Here is a 6,000-nt window from a genome sequence, read left to right on the forward strand (position 1 = left end):
GTTACTATATGTTTCGCTGCAACATACCTCCGACGATCACATGTTTTTAATAATTCACTTACAGACTAAAGTACAGGGCTTTCCATTTAATTGTTATTTTTCATTGAGCATCATTCTGACAGTAGCACAGTGTGTGTGCTTGTGTCCGTACTGCAAGGGTAAATGTATTAAATGCATTTCTCTACGGCTCTTTTCTCCCTGCCATGACCCAGAAATTGCTTTTTCCCACTGGTATTTGAAAAGACACTCAATTTGCAGTTGCATTTACTTAAATTGTGTTGTGAGCATTTGTGTGCATGTGTGTGTGTGTGTGTGTGTGTGTATCTGCAGCACACATTAATGGTATGTTTTCCTCTGGCCATACATTTTCCTAAGTACAAACCTCTTATAGCAGGCATCCTTTTGTTCTGTTGTATGATTAGATTGTGATGAACAATGGAATAAGCTTACCCCACAATAACACATAAACAGTTCTATACTGCATCTCTTTTTTTTCTCCCCACAATGCACTGGGTCTATAAGTGGCATGAGATGATAGACTTTAAAGGGATCGCGCAAAGATTTTGTGGCTGGAATCTGCCGGAACAAACTTATATAACTCGCATTTCCACCGAAAAACAAGTTAGATACTCGATAAAACATGAGCAGTTTTCACATTAAATATATAGCCTGTTTAATCACAGCTAAATGCATTAGTCACCGTGTTGGCCTGAGGCGAGAGCTGTGTTCACAGCGCATCATTTGCTGTGATATCTACAGCTACCATATCCCTTTAAGCTAGATTCACTGAGTGTATTTTGTGTTGCAGTTAAGTGCATATTTAACAGACTTTCTAGTCCCTGCTACATACTGTAGTTATTCATATCAAGCCTTTTCGGAGATAAGCCGGTCTCAGAGCACAGTTTAAGAACCTCCGCCCCCCAAAAGAAGAAGTTAAAAAAGAAGTGGAACAAAAAGAGGAAGCTCCAGCCTTGTCAACACCGCGCCCGTCCTACATCAGCATGGAAATTAAGGGTATATCGAGAACCTCGGTGTGACTTCAAGGCACCACGTGAGTCATCTGGGATTATGAGTCACATTCTACCTCAATACAACGAGAGCCCCGGCTTCACCGCATACCTACAGACAGGACAACTTCTCACAGGCTGAAGTTGCCACCTCAGCACGCCTGCGACTGTTGACTGCACTGAAACATCACTCATTCTCTATCTTCAAAAGACGCGATTAGATGAGACTGACTTCAGAGAGTAGAGAGGAAATGGTAACTGATATGTAGCATATGACGCGTTTCAAAACTTGCAGTGCTTTGAAATTTTATTTGTACGTTTTTTTTTGCACTGTATTTACAGTCTGACGTCAAGATAGATTGAGAAATTAATTTCGTAATTTTTTTATTCTTGATAGACGCATGCAGCGTCACACGTGCACAAACACCCAAACGTAAACACGCGGGAACAAAGATCCTCGTCGGACTCAGGCATAATCAAGGAAACTTCATCTCAAGTTGCAGCAGCTCTTTGAAATGGATGCATCTGTGCCATTAAAGGGAAATAATTGTGGCCACTTTCATCCCCCGCGCAATTAGTCTCTCTTCTGTGAAGTTGCCAGTCAGAAAAAAAAAGACAAGAGCAGACAGAACCTTTGTCACTTTAATCATTTTTCTGGGGGTTTTTTTCTCCACACGGGCCCTGAATGAGTTCCCTACAGTTGAATGTCAACAACTCAAAGTGTCCTTCAGGCCTATTTCACATCATTAGTGCTCTTCTTTGAGCCGATACTGACACACTGACAACCTGCGCTGTATGTTCAGGCCAATGTGTGCCATGGTAATGGTTTCTGCAACACAGATCCTGTTGCATTTCATAACACCAGAGTAAAATATTTAATTGCACTTAAACATATGAGTCATCACAATAATGGCACAGACAGATTAGTGGCTACAGATCAGCCTTTACAATGACAGAAGAATCTGTGCTTTTAAAACATCGACATAAGCAAAACAGGAATGAAAGCAAACCAGACACAAAGTCCGATTGTCTTAGGGAGGAGACTATTTTCTGTAATATGTCTTTTTATGGAAGTTACATGGAGAATGAAAAAGATGTTGTTGGGTAAAATAATGTTTATAACTAAGTGTGTGTAATATTTTGGTATTTCATTGACCCACAAACACACACACACAAACTTGTTTATGGCACGTTGTTCAAAGTGCTGCACTGGATTGAATCTAAAATAAAAGATTATTAATATATATAAACAGAGAATAAAAACACATTGTCAGCATTGTCACATGATTTTGTGCTTTTCGTGTCTTTACTATAAAATCTTCTCTCTGTCTTCTGTTAACTCAAATACTGTATTTTAACTACTTTAATCATTTGCATTTATGGATGAGTTTTACCAAGGTAAATCAAAAGGCTTCCTGTTTCCTGTGGTTGGTCCGGCCCGTGCGTCACAGTCAGCCAATCAGAAGAGAGGTGGGAGAAAAGAGACTTAGAAATACATTGAGATTAAAATTCTAAACTTTACTAAAGGTTAAGACTAAAAATAAAAATTTAAATAAAGCAAATAAACATAAAAAGATATGAAATATGGAACTTAAATGGTAAATACTTCTAAATGTTTTCTACTAATTCTAAAGCACAAAAGTAAAAGTTTGATTACAGATTTTTACTTGTATCGTTGTTTTTCATATCGCTGCATGTGAAAGCTTCATCCAATCTCTAACTTCTCACTCTTTGCTCTTCTACCAATCACAATTAAAAGTGACATTTTATATCGCTGTGGAGCGGTTAGTCTTTGGTGCGCACACACTCAGCCTCTGTGTCACCGTGGTGAAGTCTAGTGAACCACAGCTCCAGTCTGCAGCTCCCCAACCCCCCACACCTCCCAATAAAACTGATTTGCTCTGGCATGTATTGTTTTGGAAAATAAATCAGTCGACTCTTTCCACTTCATGCACTCGTGACATCATTTGTTTCCCCTCTTAACTCAATTATTGTCACTTAGTTCATCTGTAGGGCAACAATGACCTGTAGCTACAGTACACAGGGCCCTTCCCACTCTCTGCAGCATGACACAGAGAGGACGAGGAGACGGAGACGCCTTGAGCCTGCAAGTTTGTCAAAGTTAAATACAGGGGGGAGAAAATTATCTGCCTTATTTTTCTGTCACCAGATCCTCTTTTTCCCCGCCTCGAAAATAAGCTTTAAGGTAATTGTGTCATTGTGTCATAAGGCACAGGGAAAATGGTAATCCATTAAATTGTATGCCATGTTCTCTGTTGCTTTTGTAGTGCAGAGCGATGCCACAGGATTTTGGAAAGGTGAATTATGAATAATTGCGTTTGATCCGGGAGGCCTGAAGAGTAATAACATCTAATGCTATAGCTGATCGATGAAACTAAGGCTTCGTGGGGTTTTTTTCTGTCAGAAGGTGCCGGCGTCGTCATTGTCATATTCACAAAGAGGAGTTGTGATTCTCTCCGGCTCCTCTGCTGCAGAATCGCTCAGTTTAACTCCAGTTTACTTTACTCAGCCTTCAACCTTTGCGGCCTGACGTGTTTGTCGGCCGCTGAAAGTTTGGTAGCGGAAAGTCGCGTGTCGTGAATAATTTAGCGCTCAACGCAAGAGGGGCCAGATGTTATTGAACGCACACATTTGAAAAGGTCTTTGTTGTGTCAATTAGTTGATGAAGCATCATCCGCTCGCCCCTGTCGCCGCCGGAAACCCGATCTGTGTTTAAATGGATTCACGTTACAGGGAGAGCAAGTGAGAGGGGACATTTCAATTACATGTCAGCACATATGACTGACAGTCGACCACCATTTGATCAGGCTTTTACTTTAATTGCTTGCGTTCCATTAGGTGTAATCAGTTATGGTGGAATTTAATCATCGAGGATTCAGCGACACACTGTGTGGACTTAGAGAAGGCAAACAGACGGCACAATACCTTCAATTAAAGTATGAGAGGTTGGAGATGGCCTCATCATCACATTTCATTTTACTCTACACAAACAATACATCATCGTTTAATCAGGTTCAAACCACTTAATCTTACATTTCTGGATTACATGCAGGTCAAAAGCCATCAGCTCAAGAAGTGGACAAACAGCTGTGGATAAACATTTGCCAGCGTCAAATTGCTGAATGAAAACAAAACAGAATTTCTCTATTGACAGTGAACACTTAAACAATGGAGATGAATGACACAACTCTCGTCTTCAACATTTAAAGAAGTTTAAAAGACACACAGAAATCTGAAACCCTTTCTTTAAAAAAAAAAAAGAAAAGCTATTCCCTCCCACGCTAAATTCTTTCTTCCTGCACAAAATCTCTCGAATGCCGACTGTAGATAAAATCTCTCGCAGAGAAGAGGACCACAGCAGCAAAATACTAAACGAAGACAGAGAGCGAGCATGAGTGGGTATATGAGGAAAAAGAAAATAGAGTGAGATCCAGACTGGAAGAAAATGGATAAAGACACAGAAAGTTCAGCCTTATGACGAGAGCCTCGGCTCAGCAGGAAGTCTTCATCCTCCCAAATATTTCACCAGCACCTGATTCTCAGCTGATGGTCCAGACGTGACCATATTAGGTCAGGGAACATCACAAGACCTGATCCTCCACCACCTGCCAGAGGAGCACACGTCTCTTCCCTCTGTCAGACTCTGTCGTTCACCTGCACGGAGGGAACCAGATCATAACCTGCAGCCGAGGGAAGGATACGTCACTTGTGGATATTAGCGGGAAAATCGTTGGTTTGCTGACCAAACACTTTTTGAATCCAAAAGAGATAATAACTATAATGAAGAAACTCTGTCCTGTCATTAAAGCAGTTAAGTATTTAGATAGACAGACAGATAGACAGACAGACAGACAGACAGACAGACAGACAGACTGACTGACAGATAGACGGATAGACGGATAGACAGACTGACTGACTGACTGACAGATAGAAAGATGGATGGATAGATAGATAGATAGATAGATAGATAGATAGATAGATAGAGTAGATAGATAGATAGATAGATAGATAGATAGATAGATAGATAGATAGATAGATAGATGGATAGCCTTTAACGGGTCAGGTCACCCAAATTACACAAAAACCCATTTTGTTAGCAGATGAGATTTTGGTTCCCTAACACATGCTCAGTTTCACCATCACAACCACACTGGCGTCTGGCTTGTTAACGTTCAGCCACTCTGAGATTACATTGTACAGGCCTGTGCTATTCTCAGCCCATGGCATCTCAGATCCATTGGGTTTGGGCTGAAATGCCACAGAACATAAATATAAGGGAAAACAGCGGGAGACAGGCATAAACAAAACCTCCTCTTCGACTGCCTTCTCTGACACTGCTACTCTGTAAAAAAAACAACATAGAAAACAACCTCAAGGCGGCTTGGTTCGTCCTATATGCACACATGGGTGTTCACCTAACAGATGGACATCCTGGTCTAAATTTCACACAGGACATCCAGTGTGAAGAGGGACAGCTCATCATTATTGGGCATGTCATTTGCATAAAACTACACAATGCTGTGAAACCCCCTGCCTGTGACATATGCCTCCAGTTTAGCTGTGGCAAAAAACGTAAAGACAAGGGCGTATTAACATTTTAAAGATGAGACAATCACTCCATTTGTGCCATTTGCTTTTTACTTTTACTTTTTCGCAGCTCTGAGTGCTGATAATAGTTTGTGTGTATCAGTTTGCTCTTGTTTTCCAGGCAGCGTTGAGCAGCAGCCTCTGGGGCTTGTCAGCAGTCAAACAGGCTTCCTCCTCTCTCCCTCTGTTTTCTGTCAGTTTTAAGTGATAGAAGACAAGGGTGAGGGATGTCGGCAACAAGCAGCTGTACAGGAGTGTGTGTCGTCTGCACGACTGACGCTGCTCTCTCCCGGCGCATGTGAGAGCTGTCACTTTGCCTCTCAATCACAAAAAATCTCCAAAGCACACGGGTTTTGAAGTGTTTGACCCCAGTCTTCAAGCACTG

Source organism: Hippoglossus stenolepis, chromosome 6 (genome assembly GCF_022539355.2).
Source record: "Hippoglossus stenolepis isolate QCI-W04-F060 chromosome 6, HSTE1.2, whole genome shotgun sequence".
NCBI lineage: Eukaryota > Metazoa > Chordata > Actinopteri > Pleuronectiformes > Pleuronectidae > Hippoglossus > Hippoglossus stenolepis.